This window comes from Oncorhynchus kisutch, linkage group LG11, assembly GCF_002021735.2.
Source record: "Oncorhynchus kisutch isolate 150728-3 linkage group LG11, Okis_V2, whole genome shotgun sequence".
Classification (NCBI taxonomy): domain Eukaryota; kingdom Metazoa; phylum Chordata; class Actinopteri; order Salmoniformes; family Salmonidae; genus Oncorhynchus; species Oncorhynchus kisutch.
This window is the reverse complement of record NC_034184.2, coordinates 56,721,853-56,745,743: the sequence shown is the minus strand read 5'-3', so window position 1 is coordinate 56,745,743 and position 23,891 is coordinate 56,721,853. Positions and strand designations below refer to the sequence as shown.

General features: G+C 41.3%; 1 protein-coding gene across 1 annotated transcript in view; it reads left to right on the top strand.

The window, feature by feature from the left end:
- The first annotated feature begins 962 nt into the window (after nt 1-962).
- The window catches only part of LOC109875886 (E3 ubiquitin-protein ligase RNF152-like), a 116,497-nt gene continuing 93,568 nt past the window's right edge, over nt 963-23,891 (top strand). The window contains exon 1 of the mRNA XM_020468326.2: nt 963-1,190. The gene's annotated coding sequence lies outside the window, so the exon portion shown is untranslated. The remainder of the gene's footprint in view (nt 1,191-23,891) is intronic.

The following is a 23,891-nucleotide window of genomic DNA, read 5'->3' as shown; positions in this document are numbered from 1 at the left end:
CAAAGCGCAGAAATGTATTCTTGGTAATAAATGTCTAGACAATCTCCATTATGTCCATAGACCTGGAGGCGCAGCATGAACTTCAGGTAGCTAGCAACTAATAGTGAGGTTGACTCCCAAGTAATCAGCATACTAACATTAACACCTTCATTTAGCTGTAAAAATACGGAAACTACTTGTAGATTTACCATCATACAGTGTTCTGAGAATGTCCTAAAAAAGTCCCTGGGACATCCCTGGAACAATAATGTAACTAGACAAAACCTGGAGGGGACCATAACTTTACATTTTAATTAATGTCTGTCATACCTTTTTAAGTAAATTATTCTAAATTACATTTGACATCTCAGCTTTCACATGTGCTCAAATGTTGTCACATGTATAGTGTTATGGTACAGTATCACATTCCTCATGTTGTCACATTTATTTCACATGAGATCGTGTTTTCACATGTCATGTGTAGTTTCATGTTCTCACATGTTGACATTTTGCATCCCCATGTTGCCACATTTATTTCACATTCATTTAATGTGAGATCATGTACTCATGTGCTTACATGTCACATGTTGCTTCACTTGTGTTCACATGTTATCACATTAAATCCCATCAGATCACTGAAATTCATCTGTGTTTTTGTAAGGATCACTGATGTAATGGACAGATCGTAGAAATTCAGTGAATAAAGAAATTCAGTGTAAACATGAAACGGACAAAGGTGAAGACCATTAATAAAAAGCCAACTTTCCCCTACTTGACTACGCAACGGATCACCTACATTGTGTCACACAAGGTGGCTCTCTCTACACATCGGAAGTGCTAAACTCAAATTGAATTGTTTCACAATGTCTAGCAGTTAAACAGAACGATCTTCATAATAAAGGAGAATTCATATTAGAGGGCGTATCCATCTGTGCGGAGGCTGATATATCAACGGTAAGAGAGCGCGGAGGGAGGGTCTTCGTTTGGTTGGTAGGAACAGGCACACTGTACACAACCACTCGGTGAAGTAGCCCACTCAAACTACATCAAGGCGAAGCCAGCATTTTTTAAATCGCTGTCTATCCAGTGTAGTCTATACTCGTGCGGCAGAGACAGCCCAGGTACAGACATAACATATCAAACAGACACTGAAGCCGAATGTGGATTGCTGCTGTACTTTCAGTATAGATGACACACAGCGGATATATAAGGTGAGATTGAGATGATATTGTTGACGTGCATATTGTATGGTAGGCTTAATTGTTTGAGTTGTCTAAACAATATAAACTTATTTATTGGATAAGGCTACAAATGTTCAGTAACATACACTGTCTGCAGCTTGCTACCCTCGTTAGCTTGGTGCTTTATCCTTTCTCTGATAATAATGTTACAGGAAACGTTAAACATGTGTTATGACACCGATTGCTGCAATAACACATTGATTGCCCCTTTATATTTTAAAATAATTTAGCCTACACATCAAGCTTCAGTTTGGTTGACAAATAAGTGTATCATGCAATGCATTGATGGGGAGGTCAAAATTCCAATATATCACGTTTTTTTTAGAAAGCTAATTGGTATTTCAAAATGTCTACCCTGTTAATAGTGTTATGTAAAAACTGTGTTACAGTCTTTTTGTAGTTGCTTCTATTTGACTTCAGAGCCCACTCTGCTCCCTGATATGGAGAGAGAACAGAGAAAGATAGACAGACCATGACATAATAGGAAGGTTTTGCATTGTCTCAAGTCCATCGCATGATTTGCCTATTGCTTGTAGGCCTAGGATATAGAGTAGGGCCTAGTCTGATTTAATCAGGCTGTAATACACAATTAATTGGTATATATCTACAGCCTGAAACAAATGCCTGCAAATTCGTGTAAATGTTCCTTACAAGCGAGAATGTTGAATACAATTAAATGTAAACTTACTCTACTGGTTGTCTGTGCGGTATGTCCTTCAGCTGCTCGAAATTTGAGACAAAATATCTACAGAAAAATATATTTGTTTACCCAACATTTTAGAGAGCCTGTAGGTATGTAGTTCGTTTTGGCACCTAGGTTAAATTTGTTTTATATTAGATGTTTAGCTTTCTCTCGTCAATAGCTATTGAACCAAGCATGCCATGACAGTGAAATCCGAATATGGCTGTATATACCAATTTATTCAAGTTTTAATGTCATGTGCACATGTACAGTGAAATGCCTTCCTTGGAAGATCTAAACCCAACAATGCAGTACTTCATATCATTGTAGTACTAAATATAACATAAGGTAGGACAAGAACACACAAGATATAAAAATAATAAATAAGAAGATGAGAAAGTAAGAAGCTATATACAGTACAGGGTTAGTTTCAATACCATATTTACAATGTGCAGGATACTGTAGTGAAAGAGGTAGATATGTATAGGGGTAAGATCACTAGGCATCAGGATGTATGATAAATAGAGTAACAGCAGCGTATGTGTGCAGAGTCAGTATAAATGTGTGAGAAAATTGTGTGTGTGTGTGTGTGGTGTGTGTGTGTGTGTGTGTGTGTGTGTGTGTGTGTGTTGGAGTGTCAGTGTGCTTGAGTGTATAGAGACAGTGTAAAAAACAAATACAAAGAACAACTCAGTGCATGTAGCCATTTGGCTGCTATTTTGCAGACTTATGGCTTGGAGATAGAAGCTGTTACGGAGCCTGTTGGTGTCAGACTTGATGCACCAGTTACTGCTTGCTGAGTTGAAGCAGAAAGAACAGGCAACGGCTTGGGTGGCTGGAGTCATTAACAATTTTCCAGGCCATCCTTTCACACCATCTGATATACAGGTGCTGGATGGCAGAGAGCTCCGTCCCAGTGATATACTGGGCTGTCTGCACCACCCTCTGTAGTACCATGCGATCGAGGTCAGTGCTGTTGCCATACCAAGCAATGATGCATCCAGTTAAGATGCTCTCAGTGGTGCAGCTGTATAACTTTTTGAGGATTTGAAGGCCCATGCCAAACCTATCCAACTCCTGAGGGCCGAAGAGGTGCTGTAGCACCTTCACGACTGTGCATTTGTGTGTGGACCAATTTAAGTCCTTAGTGATTTGGACAGCCTTAATTGTGTATTACAGCCTGATTAATCAGGCTAGATAAAGAGCTTATTCTGTAGACAGCAATTCAGGCATTGATGGTGGATGTATGATATTGACCCTTTCAACATGTAAATGTTTCATAATTCTATCTAGTTTTTTGGGGGGCAAATAGCCCAATAATGTCTCTTCAGGAATGTTGGCAAGTTTACCAAAACTCATTAAGTTTACCAAAACTCATAGTAGAGAGAATTATTTATTTCAGCTTTTATTTCTTTAATCACATTCCCAGCGGTTCAGAAGTTGACATACTAATTGAGTGTATTTGGTACTATTGCCTTTAAATGGTTTAACTTGGGTCAAACGTTTTGGCCCATTCCTCCTGACAGAGCTGGTGTAACTGAGTCAGATTTGTTGGCCTTCTTGCTCGCACACACTTTTTCAGTTCTGCCCACAAAATGTCTGTAGGTTTGAGGTCAGGGCTTTGTGATGGCCACTCCAATTCCTTGACTTTGTTGTCCTTAAGCCATTTTGCCACAACTTTGGAAGTATGCTTGGGGTCATTCTCCATTTGGATGAACCATTTGCGACCAAGCTTTAACTTAACTGATGTCTTGAGATGTTGCTTCAATATATCCACAAAATTTCCCGACCTCATGATGCCATCTTTTTGTGAAGTGCATCAGTCCCTCCTGCAGCAAATCACCCTCACAACATGATGCTGCCACCCCCGTGCTTCACGGTTGGAATGGTGTTCTTTGGCTTGCAAGCGTTCCCCTTTATCCTCCAAACATAATGATGGTCATTATGGCCAAACAGTTCTATTTTGCTTCACCAGACCAGAGGACATTTCTCCAAAAAGTATGATCATTGTCTCCATGTGCAGTTCCAAACTGTTGTCAGGCTTTTTTTATTGCGGTTTTGGAGCAGTGGCTTCTTCCTTGCTGAGGAGCGTTTCAGGTTATGTCGATACAGGACTCTTTTGACTGTGGATACAGATACTGTTGTACCTGTTTCCTCCAGCATCTTCACAAGGTCCTTTGCTGTTGTTCGCACAAAAGCACTTTAATCTGTAAGAGACAGAATGCATCTCCTTCCTGAGTGGAATGACGGCTGCGTGTTCCCATGGTGTTTATACTTGCGTACTATTCTTTGTACAGATGAACGTGGTACCTTCAGGCATTTGGAAATTGCTCCCAAGGATGAACCAGACAAGAAGGTCCACAATTATTTTTAAGAGGTCTTGGCTGATTTATTTTGATTTTACCATGATGTCAAGCAAAGAGGCACTAAGTTTGAAGGTAGGCCTTGAAATACATCCACAGGTACACCTACAATTGACTCATGATGTCAATTAGCCTATCAGAAGCTTCCAAAGTCATGACATAACTTTCTGGTGTTTTCCAAGCTGTTTAAAGGCACAGTCAACTTCGTGTATGTAAACTTTTGACCCACTGGAATTGTAATACAGTGAATTATAAGTGAAATCATCTGTCTGTTAACAATTGTTGGAAAAATGACTTGTGTCATGCACAAAGTTGATGTCCTAACCGACTTGCCAAAACTATAGTTTGTTAATTAACAAGAAATTTGTGGAGTGGTTGAGAAACGAGCTTTAATGACTCCAACCTAAGCATATGTAAACTTCCGACTTCTGTATGTGTACATATTTACGTCAATTACCTAGTACCTCTGCATATCGACTTGGTACTGGTACCTCGTGTATATAGCCAAGTTATTTTTACTTTTTGTTTATTTCTTCCTTTTAAAATGTTTCTATTTCTATTTTGTTTCTCTGCATTTCACTGTTAGTCTACACCTGTTGTTTATTAAGCATGTGACAAATAACATTTGAATTGATAATTTCACAAATGCAAAATATAGACTTACTGTACACTTTTATCCGGCTTTATCACAGTTGCAGGCAACAGTATTTTTCAGTTAGCACACATTTCTGGCGACCTTCTTCTGTTACACACAGGTGTTCGGATTATGCTAGATAACTAATTAGCACAGGTGGTCGCCTCTGTCTTCCGTAAACAGGCGCTGTAACATGGAGATATGGCTGTGTGGGAACACTAACCATATAAAGGTGTGTAGTAATTTAACCTTTTATTTTTTTGAAAATGATTTCTTGCTGATATGAAAGATAAGGACCTTATGCTTCCAATACCGTATGGCAAGCAAAGCGTGTTCACTTGCAGAATGAGCGTCGGGGCTCTTAACAAAAGTCCCCTCGGCTTAAGGCAGTTAGCGTATATGAATGGGGTCGGTGGCAAAGAGCTTTGATAAGATAATACTGAATATTTGAAAGCCTGTTTTAACAGTAAAGGATACCAATCTGTAAATAAGAACCACTGTTGGCATTGACTTGTAAGCATAATCAGAAATGACAAGGATAGCAAAACAAGATATTGTTTTCAAAACCGGATGTTTTAGAGAACCACACATAGCAGAGATACATCATTTCGGGGGAGATTTTCAGTTTCAACATTTCTTTAGCCCCATCCCTCATCAGTTTACCAAAACAAGAGTTGGAGGTGTCCACTTTGCCCTTTGTTCCCAAACCCCTACTTTCTTTAGATAAATATATGGATACTATCCATTGGATAGTTAGGTTTCATAACTGTTGACAAGTATTTTCCAATACAAATTAAAAGGCTGGAAGGTAAGAATGCTGGAGGTCTGTATCATTTTAGGTTCACAAAGGTGGGCATGGCACTTTGGTCGATATTTTTGCATACACAGTAGCTGAGGTGTGATGTCAGTGGGAGTATTAAAAATAAATTAAAAAAGACACATTTCTCCAGTATAAATAGAGCAGTGATTGACACCCAGTCTTATTTAATCAATGCGTTGGTGGGAGGACATATGACAAAGAATACCAATTCAATTTAGGTTTCAGAATGAATACGCCTCTGTTGATTTTACAGTTGGATAATCTTATGAATAAATAGAGAAATATTCAATGCCAGGGCTTTCATCATCTCTTTCATACATCCTTCTATATTCACACCCTTCAGGTGTTTGTCTAACATCTCCTGGGAACCTTCCTCCCTTTCTCTCCTCCTCCTGTTCTTAATACAGACTTTCTACCCAACTCTCTCTTTCTCACCACCCCTCTCCCTCTCTTCATATCTCCCTCTCTCTCTGTGTCTCTCGGTCTCTCCCCCCTCTCTCTCTGTGTGTCTCTCGATCTCTCCCCCCTCTGTGTCTCACGGTCTCTCCCCCTCCCTCTCTCTACCTCTCTCTCTCTCTCCCTGTCCCATTTTCCAAAACTGCTCCACCACCTCCACTGTTCCCTTCATTAATTTCTCCTTTCCCAAGATGGCTTTCTCAGTACCTCTCCTCCTCCTCCTCCTTTTCTCCTCTCTTCCCTCCATTTGCATCCTGGCGCTACGCTCCACGCGTCTGGCTGGAGTCAGATGGCTAATTGTGTCCCATCTGTTGGGAGAGGTCTGTGCTAAATCCAGGCTAAGGCCCTATTCTGAGATGAAGGACAGTCTCTGAGGAGCGGAGTGGCGAAACAGATTTCTACTTTTCAATTCATATTACCTCCTTGCCTTACCTTTCGTTGTGGCTGGCAACATCACATTCTTGGTCCACAGCTCAAATTGACTGTAAATATCACAGTAGCCACTAAGCCACAGTAAGAACAAACTATTTAACAATCCTATCAACTTTTCTTCTAAAACATGTTACAATGGTTAATAATGCAACAATTCACAAGCATGTGCAGACAATTAAAGGGTATATTTTCTCATCTTTACACATTAAATTAGCAAACAATACACAGCTAAATCCTGCTAGCTAGCTAACTAACTCTATGCTTAATGATCTAGTAAGGTTTACCCCCCCATATGAATGACACTGTTTGCATACAGTGTCATTCATACTATAATATAGGCTACACATCTAGGTAACGTTAGCTAGCTAAAGAAAATAATTTCTGCATCCTCACATAAACATAAATGTTCAGCTGAACCATAGCTGGAAAGGAGAGCTCTTAGGCTTACACTGGCTACAGTATTAAAGTTACCTTAGAACAAACCAGGCTTAATTTGATCAATATCATTGAAGTCATTACAGTGCTGGACATTAACTTTGTCCTTTGGACAAGTAAGACTGATTATAAATTTTTTTGGTCTGAAAGCTCAAGTCAATTATCCCCCTAAAATGAATGGTCAGTACACCGTGGGCCAAAAAGGTGACTGAAAATTGTCTTTTGGATGCGAGAAACCACTGCACAAAATACATTTAATTATTATCACTGGTCTCTGATCCCTGTATTATATCTCCTGCCATTGTGGCTTTGACTAATGCACTTGGGGAAAACCATCCACGTCGCGGACACCAACACCTTCTTCGCCCGCTTTGAGGATAACACAGTGCCCCCGACGCGGCCCGCTACCATGGACTGTGAGCTCTCCTTCTCGGTGGCCGACTCGAGTAAGACGTTTAAGCGTGTTAATAACACTCACTGCTGCCGACCCAGAAGGCATCCCTAGCCGCATCCTCAGATCATGCACAGACCAGCTGGCTGGAGTGTTTACGGACATATTCCCAGTCTGCTGTCCCCACATGCTTCAAGAAGGCCACCATTGTTCCTGTACCCAAGAAAGCAAAGGTAACTGAACTAAATGACTATCACCCATAGCACTCACTTCTGTCATCATGAAGTACTTTGAGTGGCTAGTCAAGGCTCATATCACCTCTACCTTACCTGACACCCTAGACCCACTTAAATTTGCTTACCACCTCAATAGAGCCACAGACGATGCAATCACAATAGCACTGCCATATCCCATCTTTACAAGAAGAATACCTATGTAAGAATGGTGTTCATTGACTATAGCTCTGTATTCAACAACATAGTATTCCATAGTAGCACCATAGTAGCTCATCATTAAGCTTGAGGCCCTGGGTCTGAACCCCGCCCTGTGCAACTGGGTCCTGGACGTCCTGACGGGCCGCCCCCCAGGTGGTGAAGGTAGGAAACAACACCTCCACTTCGCTGATCCTCAACAGTGGTGCCCCACAAGGGTGTGTGCTCAGCCCCTCCTATACTCTCTGTTCACTAATGACCGCGTGGCCATGCACGCCTCTAACTCAATCATCAAGTTTGCAGACGACACAACAGTAGTAGGCCTGATTACCAACAATGACAAGACAGCCTACAGGGACGTGGTGAGGGCCCTGGGTGTGTGGTGCCAGGAAAATTACTTCACTCTACGTCAACAAAACAAAGGAGCTGATTGTTGACTTAAGGAAACAGTAGAGGGAGCATCCCCTCATCCACATCGACTGGACCGCAGTGGAGATGGTGGAAAGCTTCAAGTACTTCGGTGTACACATCACTGACAAACTGAAATGGTCCACCCACACAGATAGTGTGGAGGCTGAAGAAATTTGGCTTGGCACCTAAAACCCTCATAAACTTCTACAGATACACAATTGAGAGCATCCTGTCGGGCTGTATCACCTCCCGGTAGAGCAACTACACGCCCGCAACCGCAGGGCTCTCCAGAGGGTGGTGCGGTCTGCACAACGCATCATCGGGTGCAAACTACCTGCCCTCCAGGACACCTACAGTGCCCGATGTGACAGGCCATAAGGATCAGGGACAACAACCACCCGAGCCACTGCCTCGGGAAGGCGAGGTCAGTACAGGTGCATCAAAGCTGGCACCGAGAGACTGAAATACAGCTTCTATCTCAAGGCCATCAGACTGTTAAATTGCATTCACTAGCACATTCGAGGCTGCGGCCCCATATACATAGACTTGAAATCACTGGCCACTTTAATAACGCAACACTAGTCACTTTAATAATGTTTACATATTTTGCATTACCCATCTCATATGTGTATATACTGTATTCTATTGTACTGCATCTTAGTCTATGCCGCGCTGACATTGCGCGTCCAAATATTTATATATTCTTAATTTCATTCCTTTACTTAGATTTGTGTGTGTTGAGTGTATTGCTGTGAAATTGTTAGATATTGCTGCACTGCGTGGAGCTGGAAACACAAGCATTTCACAACACCCGCAATAACATATACTTAACACGTGTATGGGATTTTGATATCCCCCCACAAAGTAAAATACTGCACTGAAGGATACTGTATAAAACACATGTGGTCTGCCAACCATCCATCTGGAGACCTACTGTGTGTGCTGGCTCTTGACTCAACCTTAATCAAACACACCAGAGTCATCGTATCAAGGTCCTGTTGAGCAGCTGATTTCTGGGGTGTTTGAGCAGGGCTGGGGAAGAAGCCTGCACACCCAGTAGCTCTCCTGGATAATGGTTGCAACATTATCTCTCCTGGATAAACCCTGCAACATTACAATTCCCACCAACTACTTTTTAAGTCTGTTATTAAATAATTCCCTCACTCAATGAACCAGGGATCAAGTGGCTAACGTGTGCGAGGTAGCTAACGAAGATGTTTATCTATATTTAAGTCTTGAATATTCAGTGTTCTGGCCAGGGAGATTTATTTTTTAATTATATTACTAGGCAAGTCAGTTAAGAACAAATTCTTACTTTCAATGACGGCCTAGGAACAGTGGGTTAACTGCCTGTTCAGGGGCAGAACGACAGATGTGCACAGGCAGCTAGGTTCACTTTGGTCTCAAAAATGCATCTTGCGTCTTGCATGATTGAAAGACCGCTCGTGCCTGTCAATGAAAGCCATCAATAATTATACTCCTATGTGCTGTGAGACCTGTCAATGCAGGCCTACAATTATACTCCAGTGCACTCTGCAGAGATTGGGAGGTAAGTGCATAACACATCGTATCCGAAGGACACTTTGGTGGTGTCTAGACTTGACAGTTCATATATTTCTGTATTGTGATAATGGAGTTCTGATCATGGACTTCCGAACACGTCATGAATCTACATTTATATTTAAATGTGTCCACCATGTCCATGTTGTGTCCATTCCCGATCTATATTCAAGTGCCAGTATGCATTCTACAAACTGTGGAATAGGCAGCATATGATAATACCATAACAACTGATGGCAGTAGCTAACTACTGTAGCTAAGTAGCCAACTAACCTCTGTAGCTAGCCACCGAGTTAGCAAGCAACACTAAAGGGATTGCAAATAAGTCTCTCGTAATTTATTTCGAAATATTAGCTAGCTGGCTAGCATTTATGAGGCCTGGCAAACACGTTCCCCATACTCTAGAAATGTATTTCCTCCAACGTTATAATGAAAAGGTGCCTCTAGGGCACAAAATACATGTTTTCTGGAGACTTGTGGGAGGAATGCTGATGACGTTGCCCACTATGCGATTTTGGTAGCCGGATTGCGTCCAGACTGAGGAGGAATCTTCAAAAAACAACAGATCTGAACAGAATCACACCACAAAGCGGCTTTTGTGCGTCTTGACCCGTCTTGTCAATGAGCTCTTCGTATTCTGATAGCAGAAGTTGCATGTAATGTCAAGTGTAGATGACCTTTGATACAATTCTGATCGGAGTAACCTAATTATCTGATATTGGTATTTTTGCATAATGTTTTTTTACATGTCCTTTTAAATAACTTAATCCCTTAATCTATAATCTGCTTGTCCGGCAATTATTTTTACTTGCCCTGGGCTTTAATGTCGAGCCCTGCATCATATGAAGTAAAAGCAAATTGCTATAAAAATATTTGCTGTAAGAGTGCTGGCTCAACAAGATATTTCTGTTTACACTGCCCTGCTTAGAGGTGAGCAATTGTCGGACGAGTGTCGTGTGCTACCTCTGTAGGTAGCGGTCAAGACGTGACAAGTTCATAAATTTACATTGCATTATGTGTTCCCGAAGAGACTTTTAGCAAAAATACAAGTGTGAAGACCCTCTCATTTGTGTCAGGATTTTTACCATATTGACTCAGTTCTGCTGGGGGCAATGGCACCATGTTAACCACTTTCAGTGGGCTCAGATTCACAGATACACATCTTAGTTTTTTTTCTAGTTGTTCATGGACTCTTACTTGTGCTGTTCGGCTTGGGATGTGATTGAGACATTCCTGTGGCAGTGACTGACTTGACAGAAATGTGCAAAATAATGCTCCCTCCCTCTCCCATTCTGTAATATGTTGTACATGTATCAACGAGTTGTATTGGTAACCTCACTCCTCAGCTTGAAATGCCTCCACCTGCACCATCACGTTCTTGTTAGCGTTGTTGAGGGCAGAAATGCGTGTTTGTGAGACAGAGGACACAAGATGAATCCCAGTGAGTGAGGCAGATACAGTATACTGTTAATCAAGCAACAGAGCCCCATTACATAAGGATTGGGCTGAAGTGCAGACAGATCAAGTCTTCACTCTTTCTCTCTCTCACGTCTTCTCAAATTCAAGCTGCTTTATTAGCATGAAAAACATTGCGTCAATATTGCCAAAGGAAAACTGTATACAATATACATTGTAAAAAATAATGAAGAATTATAATACAAAAATAATACAAATAACAGCAACAGTCAATAGTAGAAATATAATAAATATAAAAGGCTAAACATGAAAAAAGAAACTACAACTAACTTAACTGTTATCCTCAACATTACATCAGTACTACAACTACAGTCATCATCATCACTATTATTACTACTACTACCATCATCATCATCATTCAACTGCTATTTTTACCATCACCCCTACTACCCATACCACTGCTATTTGGAATATTGATCACAACAATCATAATAATAATAATAATAATACTAATAGTAATAACAATAATACTAATAGTAATAACAATAATACTAATAATTATTATGTTACTGCTTACTATGCCGATGTTATTATTCAGTGTCCCTCAGCCTATGGCAAGGCAAATACATATTTGGTTGGAAGAGGAGCCGTTGCTCCTTCGACCCATGAGTATTTTTCATTTTTTCTCTGGGTTTAATAAATAAAAATATGGAATAAATGTAGTAGTTTCTGTGAATAATTCATGTCTTGGTGACAAATATTTCTCACAGTAAAGGAGAAAGTGCATCTCTGTTTCTACCTCCCCTCTCGTGTAGTGACCACATACACCCTCCTCTTTGGGTAGCCAAGTTTTTTTTTCAGCCTGCCAGTTTCTATTGCCAGTTGGTGGTCACTCAGCCTGTACTTGGTAAGGATCTGTCTCTGCTTCGTATCTCTGACAGTGTAGAGATAATCGGCCAATTCATATTCTCTGTTGGGGCCAGATAGTAATTTAGTCGGCTTTGGGATTTTGTTTAGTTTTTCGTTGTAAATATTGTTGTAAATATGAGTCCTTTAATTGGTTAATGATTTTGTTTATTTGAATTCTTTCTTTTGAAGCAGTTCTGGTGTCAGCTTGGTTGGTTAGGTCCAACACCAGCTGACTGAGAGGGCTCGTTTCTGGGCTCAGCTCTTGGGTTTGAAGTGCTTTAAATCGGAGACTTGAATTTGGACTTGAATTTAGTTGTAGACAAAATTGTAATTATCTTTTTTTGTACTTTCATTATCACTAGAAAGCGACCTAATCCAGCACTAGATGAATTAGTTGGGCCAGGGCCTAAACTTTGGTTTTAGAAGTGGGGGGGGACATAATTATTATTATTATATTCGCTTTTTATCAGGTTGGATAAACACTTGAAACAGCCTACCCGACTTCTCGGAGGCATTCGCATGGTCCTAAAGCACACCATTGCCTTGCGCAAGCGCTCTCTCTCACTCTTGCATGCTCTCTCTTCCTATATACATTCTTTCTCTCGCTCTCACAATCTCTAACTCTTCCTATATCCCTCCTCTCTCACTCTCACACACACACTCTCTCTCTCTCTCTCTCTCTCTCTCTCTCTCTCTCTCTCTCTCTCTCTCTCTCTCTCTCTCTCTCTCTCTCTATCTTTATATATCCCTCCTGTCTCTCTCTGCCTCTGTCTCTCTGCTTTATTGGCATGGAAAATATATGCTTATATTGCCAATGCAAGTAAAATAGATGATAAACAATGAAAATGTACAGTTGTAACTAGTGCGATGAGAGTCGGGAAGCAAGTTCAGTGAGTGTGTGTTTCAAAAAATAAACACAACATAATTAGAAACAAGAACAACGCACAGACATGACACAGAAATAATAACTCCTGGGGAAGGACCCAAAGGGAGTGACATATATAGGGAAGGTAATCAGGGAAGTGATGGAGTCCAGGTGAGTCTGCCGCACAGGTTTGTGTAACGATGGGGACAGGTGTGCGCCATAATGAGCAGCCTGGTGACCTGCAGGAGAGGGAGCACACGTTACAACAGTAAACATTTCGCTCACAACATGTACAAAAGAATAGACATTTCAAATGTCATATTATACAGTGTTGTAACAATGTGTAAAGAGTTCAAGTACAAAATAAACATACAGTGCAATCGAAAAGTATTCAGAACCCTTTACTTTTTTTTGTTACGTTACAGCCTTATTCTAAAATGTATACATTTTTTTTTATTAATCAATCTACACACAATACCTCATAATGACAGCATTTTTGCAAATGAAAAAAAAAAAAACATGACACATTTACATAAGTATTCAGACCCTATTTTGAAGCACCTTTGGCAGCAATTACAGCCTCAAGTTTTCTTGGGCACACCTGTATTTGGGAAGTTTTTCCCATTCTTCTATGCAGATCCTCTCAAGCTCTCTCAGGTTGGATGGGGAGCGTCGTTGCACAGCTATTTCAAAGTCTCTCCAGGGATGTTCGATCGGTTTCAAGGCTGGGCTCTGGCTGGGCCACTCAAGGACATTCAGAATCTTGTCCCGATGCCACTCCTTTATTGTCTTGGCTGTGTGCTTAGGGTCCTTGTCCTGTTGGGAGGTGAACTTTTGCCCCAGTCTTTGGTCCTGAGCACTCTGGAGCAGGTTTTCATCAAGGATCTCTCTGTACATTTCTCCCTTCATCCTTCCCTCGATCATCACAAGTCTCCTGGTCCCTGCCACTGAAAAACATCCCCACAGCATGTTGCTGCCACCAACCTGCTTCACCGTAGGTCTGAGAGTTTTTAGGTGCCTTTTTGCAAACTCCAAGTGGGCTGTCATGTGTCTTTTACCGAGGAGTGGCTTCCGGCTGGCCACTCTACCAGGCCTGATTTGTGGAGTGTTGCAGATGGATGTCCTTCTGGAAGATATTCCTATCTCCACAGAGGAACTCTGGAGCGCTGTCAGAGTGGCCATCAGGTTCTTGGTCACCTCCCCGATCAAGGCCCTTCTCCCCCGATTGCTCAGTTTGGCGTGGTCGGCCAGCTCTAGTTAGAGTCTTTGTGGTTCCACATTTTTCCATTTAAGATTGATGGAGGCCACAGTGTTCTTGAAGACTTTCAATGCTGCATACATTTTTTTGGTACCTCTCCACAGATCTGTATCTGTCTCAGAGCTCTACAGACAATTAATTTAGACCTTTATGCTCTGACGTTCACTGTCAACTGTGGGACATTAAATAGACAAGTGTGTGCCTTTTACAAATCATTCCCAATCAATTGAATCATGTTCAATCAATGAATTGAATTTACCACAGAAGGACTCCAAGTTGTAGAAACATCTCAAGGATGATGAATGAAAACAGGAATCACCTGAGCTCAATTTTGAATCTCATAGCAAAGGGTCTGAATACTTACGTGAATAAGGTATTTCTGTTTTTTTTCTGGAAACCTGTTTTCCCTTTGTCATTATGGGGTATTGTGTGTAGATTGAAGAGGAAATTATTTTATTTAATCCATTTTCGAATAAAGCTGCAATGTAACAAAATGTGGAACACTGTAAATATGGGTTGTATTTACAATGGTATTTGTTCTTCACTGGTTGTCTTGTGGCAACTGGTCACAAATATGGATGCTGTGATGGCACACTGGTATTTCACCCAATAGATATGGGAGTTTATCAAAATTGGATTTGTTTTCAAATTCGTTGTGGGTCTATGTAATCTAAGGGAAATATGTGTCTAATATGGTCATATATTTGGCAGGAGGTTAGGAAGTGCAGCTCAGTTTCCACCTCATTTTGTGGGAGAGTGTGCACATAGCCTGTCTTCTCTTAAGAGCCAGGTCTGCCTAGGGTGGTCTCTCAATAGCAAGGCTATACTCCCTGAGTCTATACATAGTCAAAGATTTCCTTCATTTTGGGTCAGTCACAGTGGTCAGGTATTATGCCACTGTGTACTATCTGTTTATGGCCAAATTAGCTTTCTATTAAAAAAATTATATATATATATATATATATATATATATATATATATATATATATATATATATATATATATTCTTTCCAATGTGTAATTATCTTTTTATTTTTTCATGATTTGATTGGGTTTAATTTTGTTGCTGTCCTGGGCCTCTGGTCTGTTTGTGTACAGAGCCCCAGGACCAGCTTGCTTAGGGGACTCTTTTCCAGGTTCATCTATGTGTAGGTGATGGCTTTGCTATAGAAGGTTTGGGAATTGCTTCCTTTTAGGTGGTTATAGAATTTTAACGACTCTTTTCTGGATTTTGATAATTAGCGGTTATTGCCCTATTTCTGCCATGCATGCATTATTTGGTGTTTTATGTTTTACTTGGAGGATATTTCCGCTGATGTCTCAATTTGGTGTTTGTCCCATTTTGTGAATTCTTGGTTGGTGAGTGGACCCCAGACTTCACAACCATAATTGGTAATGGGTTCTATAACTAATTCAATTATTTTTTGCCAGATTCAAATTGGTATGTCGAATGATGTTCCTTTTGATGGAGTAGAAGGCCCTTCTTGCCTTGTCTCTAAGATCGTAAACAGCTTTGTGGAAGTTACCTGTGGCGCTGATATTTAGGCCAAGGTATGTATAGTTTTTGTGTATTCTAAGGCAATGGTGTCTATATGGAATTTTTATTTGTGGTCCTGGCAACAAGATCTTTTTTTGGAACACCATTATTTTTGTCTTACTGAGATTTACTGTCAGGGCACAGGTCTGACAGAATTTGTGGAGACGATCTAGTGCCCTCGCCAATTTGTTGATACGCTATATGACAAATGATGTGGACACCTACTCGTCGAACATCTCATTCCAAAATCACGGGCATCAATATGGAGTTGGTCCCCCCTATGCTGCTATACAGACTCCACTCTTTTGGGAAGGCTTTCCACTAGATGTTGGAACATTGCTGCGGGGATTTGCTTCTATTCAGCTATGAGCATTCGTGAAGTTGGGCACTGATGTTGGGTGATTAGGCCTTTTTATTTTTTTTATTTTAAAGAATTTTACCCCCTTTTTTCTCCCCAATTTCGTAGTAGTTACTACAACAATTGGACACTATCTTGTCTCATCGCTAGAACTCCCGTACGGGCTCGGGAGAGACGAAGGTTGAAAGTCATGCGTCCTCCGATACACAACCCAACCTAGCCGCACTGCTTCTTAACACAGCGCGCATCCAACCCGTAAGCCAGCCGCCCCAATGTGTCGGAGGAAACACCGTGCACCTGGCAACCTTGGTTAGCGTGCACTGCGCCCGGCCCGCCACAGGAGTCGCTGGTGTGCGATGAGACAAGGACATCCCTACCGACTAAGCCCTCCCTAACCCGGACGACGCTAGGCCAATTGTGCGTCGCCCAACGGACCTTCCGGTCGCGGCCGGTTACGACAGAGCCTGGGCACGAACCCAGGGTCTCTGATGGCACAGCTGGCAACTTCTTCCATTTAAGATTGATGGAGGCCACTGTTTTCTTGGAGACCTTCAATGCTGCATACATTTTTTAGGTATCTTTCCACAGATCTGTGCCTGTCTCAGAGCTCTACAGACAATTAATGGGGTTGATGTGCAGGCCAGTTACACCCCTCCAGCCGACGCTTAGCATTGCGCATGGTGTTCTTAGGCTTGTGTGCAGCTGCTTGGTCATGGAAACCCATTTCATGAATCTCCCGATGAACAGTTCTTGTGCTGACGTTGCTTCCATAGGCAGTTTGGAACTCGCTAGTGAGTATTGCAACCGAGGACAGACGATTTTTAACCTGTTGCGACGAGCAATCACGTATCCGGGAGCGTAATTATAGCCTCAAGCTCATTACCATAACGCAATGTTAACTATTCATGAAAATCGCAAATGAAATGAAATAAATATATTGGCTCACAAGCTTAGCCTTTTGTTAACAACACTGTCATCTCAGATTTTCAAAAAATGCTTTTCAACCATAGCTACAAAAGCATTTGTGTAAGAGTATTGATAGCTAGCATAGCATTAAGCCTAGCATTCAGCAGGCAACATTTTCACAAAAACAAGAAAAGCATTCAAATAAAATCATTTACCTTTGAAGAACTTTGGATGTTTTCAATGAGGAGACTCTCAGTTAGATAGCAAATGTTCAGTTTTTCCAAAAAGATTATTTGTGTAGGAGAAATCGCTCCGTTTTGTTCATCATGAAGAAAACCCCCCGAAAATTCAGTCATTACAACGCGAACTTTTTTCCAAAAGAACTCCATAATATCGACAGAAACATGGCAAACGTTGTTTAGAATCAATCCTCAAGGTGTTTTTCACATATCTATTCGATGATAAATCACTCGTGGCAGTTTGGTTTCTCCTCTGTTCAGAATGGAAAAATGCACGCACCTGGAGATTAGTTTCGACGGAGGACAACGAGCGGACACCTGGTAAATGTAGTCTCTTATGGTCAATTTTCCAATGATATGCCTACAAATACGTCACAATGCTGCAAACACCTTGGGGAAACAACAGAAAGTGTAGGCTCAGTCCTTGCGCATTCACAGCCATATAAGGAGACATTGGAACACAACGCATTAAAAATCTGGCTCACTTCCTGGATGAAATTACATCTGGGTTTCGCCTGTAGCATTAGTTCTGTGGCACTCGCAGACAATATCTTTGCAGTTTTGGAAAAGTCAGAGTGTTTTCTTTCCAAAGCTGTCAATTATATGCATAGTCAAGCATCTTTTCGTGACAAAATATCTTGTTTAAAACGGGAACGTTTTTCATCCAAAAATGAAATACTGCCCCCAGAGGTTCAAGAGGTTAAGCGCTATGCGCTTCAGCACTCGGTGGTCCTGTTCTGTGAGCTTGTGTGGCCCAGCACTTCGCTGCGGAGCCGTTGTTGCTCCTAGATGTTTGCACTTCACAATAACAGCAATTACAGTTAATTTCTCTAGGGTCTGTGGGACGCTAGCGTCCCACCTGGCCAACATCCAGTGAAATTGCAGAGCACCAATTTCCAAAAGAGAAATACTTATTATAAAAATTCATAAAACATACAAGTGTTATACATCGGTTTAAAGATGAACTTCTTGTTAATCCAACCGCTGTGTCAGATTTCAAAAAGGCTTTACGGTGAAAGCATAACATACTGAGAACAGCGCCCAGCTGACAAATCATTACAAACAGTTACCAGCCAAGTAGAGGAGTTACAAAAGTCAAATGAATCATGATAAAATTAATCACTTCCTTTGATGATCTTCATATGGTTGCACTCACAAGACTCCCATTTACTTAATAAATGTTTGTTTTGTTCGATAAAGTCCCTGTTTATACCCAATAACCTCAGTTTTGTGTCGCGTTTTGTTCAGTAATCCACAGGCTCAAAGGCATTCACAACAGGCAGACGAAAAATCAGAAAAGTATCAGTAAAGTTCATAGAAACACATGTCAAACAATGTTTATAATCAATCCTCCGGTTGTTTTTAGTCATAATAATTAATAATATTTAAACCGGGCAATAGCTTCGTAAATATAAAAGGAAAACAAGAAAGGCGCACTCTCGGTCGTGCGCAGGAAACAACTCTGGGGACTTTCCCAGACCACTCATTCAGAGCGGTCTAACTCCCTCATTTTTCAAAATACAAGCCTGAAACAATTTCTAAAGACGGTTTACATCTAGTGGAAGCCATAGGAAGTGCAATTTGAGTCCTAAGTCATTGGAATCTGTATTGGCAGTCAATGGAAAACTACAAACATGAAAAATCGCACTTTCTAGATGGATTTTTCTCAGGTTTTCAACCTACCATATCAGTTCTGTTAAAATCAAAGACATTATCTTAACAGTTTTGGAAACTTTAGAGTGTTTTCTATCCAAATCGACCAATTATATGCGTATCCTAACTTCTGGGTCCGAGAAACTAGCAGTTTACTTTGGGCACGTCTTTCACCCGGAGGTGAAAATAGTGCTCCCTACCCTAGTGAGGTTAACTTTGGAAGCTATAGTAGCTTAGAATTTTGAGAAACGGACTTATTAGAATCAAATCAAATTTTACTGGTAACATATACATGTTTAGCAGATATTAATGCGAGTGTAGCGAAATGCTTGTGCTTCTAGTTCTGACAGTGCAGTAATATCTAACAATTCCTCAACAACTACCCAATACACACATCTAAAGGGATGGAATAAGATTATGTACTTATAAATATATGTCTGAGCGATGGCCGACCGGCATAAGGAAAGAGGCAATAGATGGTATGAGATACATTACTCATCATATATGTATCTACTGTAAGATATGTAAACATTATAAAAGTGGCTAATTGCTGTTTAACCTTTTGCGTTTAGGGAGCAGTATTTTCGAATTTGGCTAAAAAAACATACCCGTTTGAAACCGCCTATTTCTCAGCCCCAGAAACTAGAATATGCTTATAATTGTCAGATTAGGATAGAAAACACTCTAAAGTTTCCAAAACTGTAAAAATATTGTCTGTGAGTATAACAGAACTGATATTGCAGGCGAAAGCCTGAGGAAAATCCAATCAGGAAGTGCCTCTTATTTTGAAACCTCAGTGTTCCTATGCATGCCTATCCTCCATTTAAAGGGAGATCAACCAGATTCCTTTTTCCATGGCTTCCCTGAGGTGTCACCAGTCTTTAGACATAGTTTCAGGCTTTTATTTAGAAAAATGAGCATGAAGGATCACATTGCGTAAGTGGATGGGTGGGGGCTCTCAGAATGAGTTTTGCGCAACTGAGTAAAGCGGCCATTGTTTCTCCCGCTGTTATTGAAAAAGCTACACACTCGGTTGATATATTATCGAATATATATTTTAAAAACAACTTGAGGATTGATTATAAAAAACGTTTGACATGTTTCTATGGACATTATGGATATTATTTGGAATATACGTCTGCGTTGTCGTGACCGCTCTTCCTGTGGATTTCTGAACATAACGCGACAAACAAACGTCGCTATTTTGGGTATAAAAATAATCTTTATGGAACAAAAGGAACATTTGTTGTGTAACTGGGAGTCTCGTGAGTGAAAACATCCGAATATCATCAAAGGTAAACCATTTTTTTGATTGCTTTCCTGATTTTCGTGATATAGCTACTTAATGCTTAGTGTACATAATGTTATGTTATGCTATCGATAAACTTACACAAACGCTTTGATTGCTTTTGCTGTAAAACATAATTTCAAAATCTGAGACGACAGGTGGATTAACAAAAGGCTAAGCTGTGTTTTGCAATATTGCACTTGTGATTTCATGAATATGAATATTTTTTAGTAATATTATTTTGACTGTGGCGCTATGCTATTCAGCCATTGCTGATGACGGTTTTATTTATTTTACCTTTATTTAACAAGGCAAGTCAGTTAAGAACAAATTCTTATTTTCAATGACGGCCTAGGAACAGTGGGTTAACTGCCTGTTCAGGGGCAGAACGACAGATTTGTACCTGGGTAGCGTCAATGCCTTGAGATAGAAGCTGTTTTCAGTCTCTCGGTTCCAGCTTTGATGCACCTGTACTGACCTCGCCTTCTGGGTGGTAGCGGGGTGAACAGGTAATGGCTCGGGTGGTTGTTGTCCTTGGATGATCTTTTTGGCCTTCCTGTGACATCGGGTGCTGTAGGTGTCCTGGAGGGCAGGTAGTTTGTCCCCGGTGATGCGCTGTACAGACCGCACAATCCTCTGGAGAGCCTTGCAGTTGCCATACCAGGCAGTGTGATACAGTTGCGCCTTCTTCACCACACTGTCTGTGTGGGTGGACCATTTCAGTTTGTCTGTGTATGCCAAGGAACTTAAAACTTTACACCTTCTCCACTACTGTCCCTTCGATGTGGATAAAGGGATGCTCCCTCTGCTGTTTCCTGAAGTGCATGATCATCTCCTTTGCTTTATTGACGTTGAGTGAGAGGTTGTTTTCCTGACACCACACTCCAAGTGCCCTCACCTCCTCCCTGTAGGCTGTCTCGTTGTTGGTAATCAACCCCACTGCTGTTGTTGTCTGCAAACTTGATGATTGAGTTTGGGGCGTGCATGGCCACGCGGTCATGGGTGAACAGGGAGTACAGGAGGGGCTGAGCACGCACCCTTGTGGGGCCCAAGTGTTGAGGGTCAGCGAAGTGGAGATGTTGTTTCCTACCTTCACCACCTGGGGGGACCCTGTCAAAGTCCAGGACCCAATTGCACAGGGTGGGTTTGAGACGCAGGGCCTCCAGCTTAATGATGAGCTTGGATGGTACTATGATGTGTAATGCTGAGCTCTAGTCAATGAACAGCATTCTTACATAGGTATTCCTCTTGTCCAGATGGGATAGGGCAGTGTGCAGTGTGAAAGCGATTGCATTGTCTGTGTAGCTGTTGGGGCGGTATGCCAACTGAAGTGAGTCTAGTGTGGCCGGTAAGGTGGAGGTGATATGATCCTTGACTAGTCTCTCGAAGCACTTCATGGTGACAGAAGTGAGTGCTAAGTGAGGCGATAGTCATTTAGTTCAGTTATCATTGCGTTGTTGGTGGCCATCTTGAAGCATGTGGGGAAAGCAGACTGGGATAGGGAGCAATTGAATATGTCTGTGAACACACCAGCCAGCTGGTCTGCGCATGCTCTAAGGACATGACTAGGGATGCTGTCTGGGCCAGCAGCCTTGCGCGGGTTCACACATTTAAATGTCTTACTCATGTCGGCCACGGAGAAGGAGACAGGGGGGCTGCAGTCCTTGTTAGCGGGCCGCGTCGGTGGCACTGTATTAACCTCAAAGCGTGCAAAGAAGGTGTTTAGTTTGTATGGAAACAATCCGTCGGTGTCCGTGACGCGGCTGGTTTTCATTTTGTAGTCTGTAATTGCCTGTAGACGCTGCCACACACGTCTCGTGTTTGAGCCGTTGAATTGCGACTCTGTCTCTATACTGACATTTCACTTGTTTGTTTGCCTTGTGGGGGGAATAACTACACTGTTTATATTTGGCCATATTCCCAGTCCTCTTTCCATGGTTAAATTTGGTGGTTCGCTATTTCAGTTTTGCGCGAATGCCGCCATACATACATGGTTTCTGGTTAGGGTAGGTATTAATAGTCATAGTGGGTACAACATCTCCAAAGCATTTCCTTATAAACTCACTCACCGAGTCAGCGTATAGATCGATGTTATTCTCTTAGGCTGCCCTGAACATTTCCCAGTCCGTGTGATCAAAACAATCTTGAAGTGTGGATTCCGATTGGTCAGACCAGCATTGAATGGTTCTAGTCACGGGTACATCCTGATTGAGTTTCTTCCTATAGGATGGTAGGAGCCAGATGGAGTCGTGGTCCCTATACAGAAAGGGGGTATCCTATGACAGTGCCAGGTTTAAAGTCACTGAGCTCCTCAGTAAGGCCATTCTACTGCCAATGTTTGTCTATGGAGATTGCATGGCGGTATGCTCGATTTTATGCACTTGTCAGCAACGGGTGTGGCTGAAATAGCCGAATCCACTAATTTGAAGGGGTGTCCACATACTCTCACTCTCTCTATCTATCTAAAATGAGTTTTCCATGCATACAAACAATAGGCATATTGATACACCGACTGTGTCCCAAATGGCTCCCTATTTATACAACGGGTGGGTCTAATCCTGAATGCTGATTGGTTAAAACCACATTCCATCCGGTTTCTATTCCACAAGTTGCCACCGGCTAAATCTACGACCTTAAAATGCCTATTTACTCTGTTCCATCTGACTGCACAATCCACTGTCTCATCAGCCCAGCCAGGTAACTTATAAACACTATAAAAAGCATCTAAACATTATCTCACATTTCTTTTAGACTAACATTTTGTTTTCAACAGTGGAGATTTGTATAAATATTGCTGTTGGTCTATGACATTTGCAGCATTGTTTCAATATTCAAATTCGATCTCCTGCTGTCCCCTACTAATGAACGTGTCGGGAGTCGGAGACAGACAGGCAGGCAGCATTTCTCAGCCAGTCGAAATCATGAATTAGCTGGCATTTTTTTATGGATATATATATCTATTTTTCAATTGAAAAAAGGTTAAACGAAATGCAGCTAATATGCAGTCTTTCCAGCTTAGTTTGAAGTGACTGTGTTACTGCAGTTGCGTTATTTGATAGCTCCTCTGAACAACAATGTCCTTACGAGTGAGCACATTTTCTATGACAGGCAAAATTGCGCCTCATTAGCTCATTGTTATGGATGTACCCAAATAAATGTCACTAGAAAACAGCTTTTAAAAAATGCAAATTAAGCTACTTTGCTGTTATTCTGGCATTACTTTTTGACGTGACTGTTAATTAGCTGTAGTTGGCTAACTACAGTAGCAAGCAAGGAATAAGAACATTGCCAGTCAGTATGCAACATTTAGAACACGTCCATAGATACAGAACAAAAAGATTGGGTCTTGTCTCAAGCGACCCTATATTTCTGTCGGGACTATATCTTGTGGAAGGATGAAATTGTATGAATAAATTAATCAATAACGTTTTTAATTACAATGTCAATCATTCTTTGAATATGTTGGCAACCCGTTGTATAGAACACAATGCCCTCGAAGTGGGTGTTTGGACAGTGGATTTCAGTGGATTTACTCACTGACTTATCCTTGATGACAATATTAAATGCATTTCCGAGGCCTTTCTTGAGCTCTGGTATTTAATAAATACTGTTTTTCTTTCTTTCTCA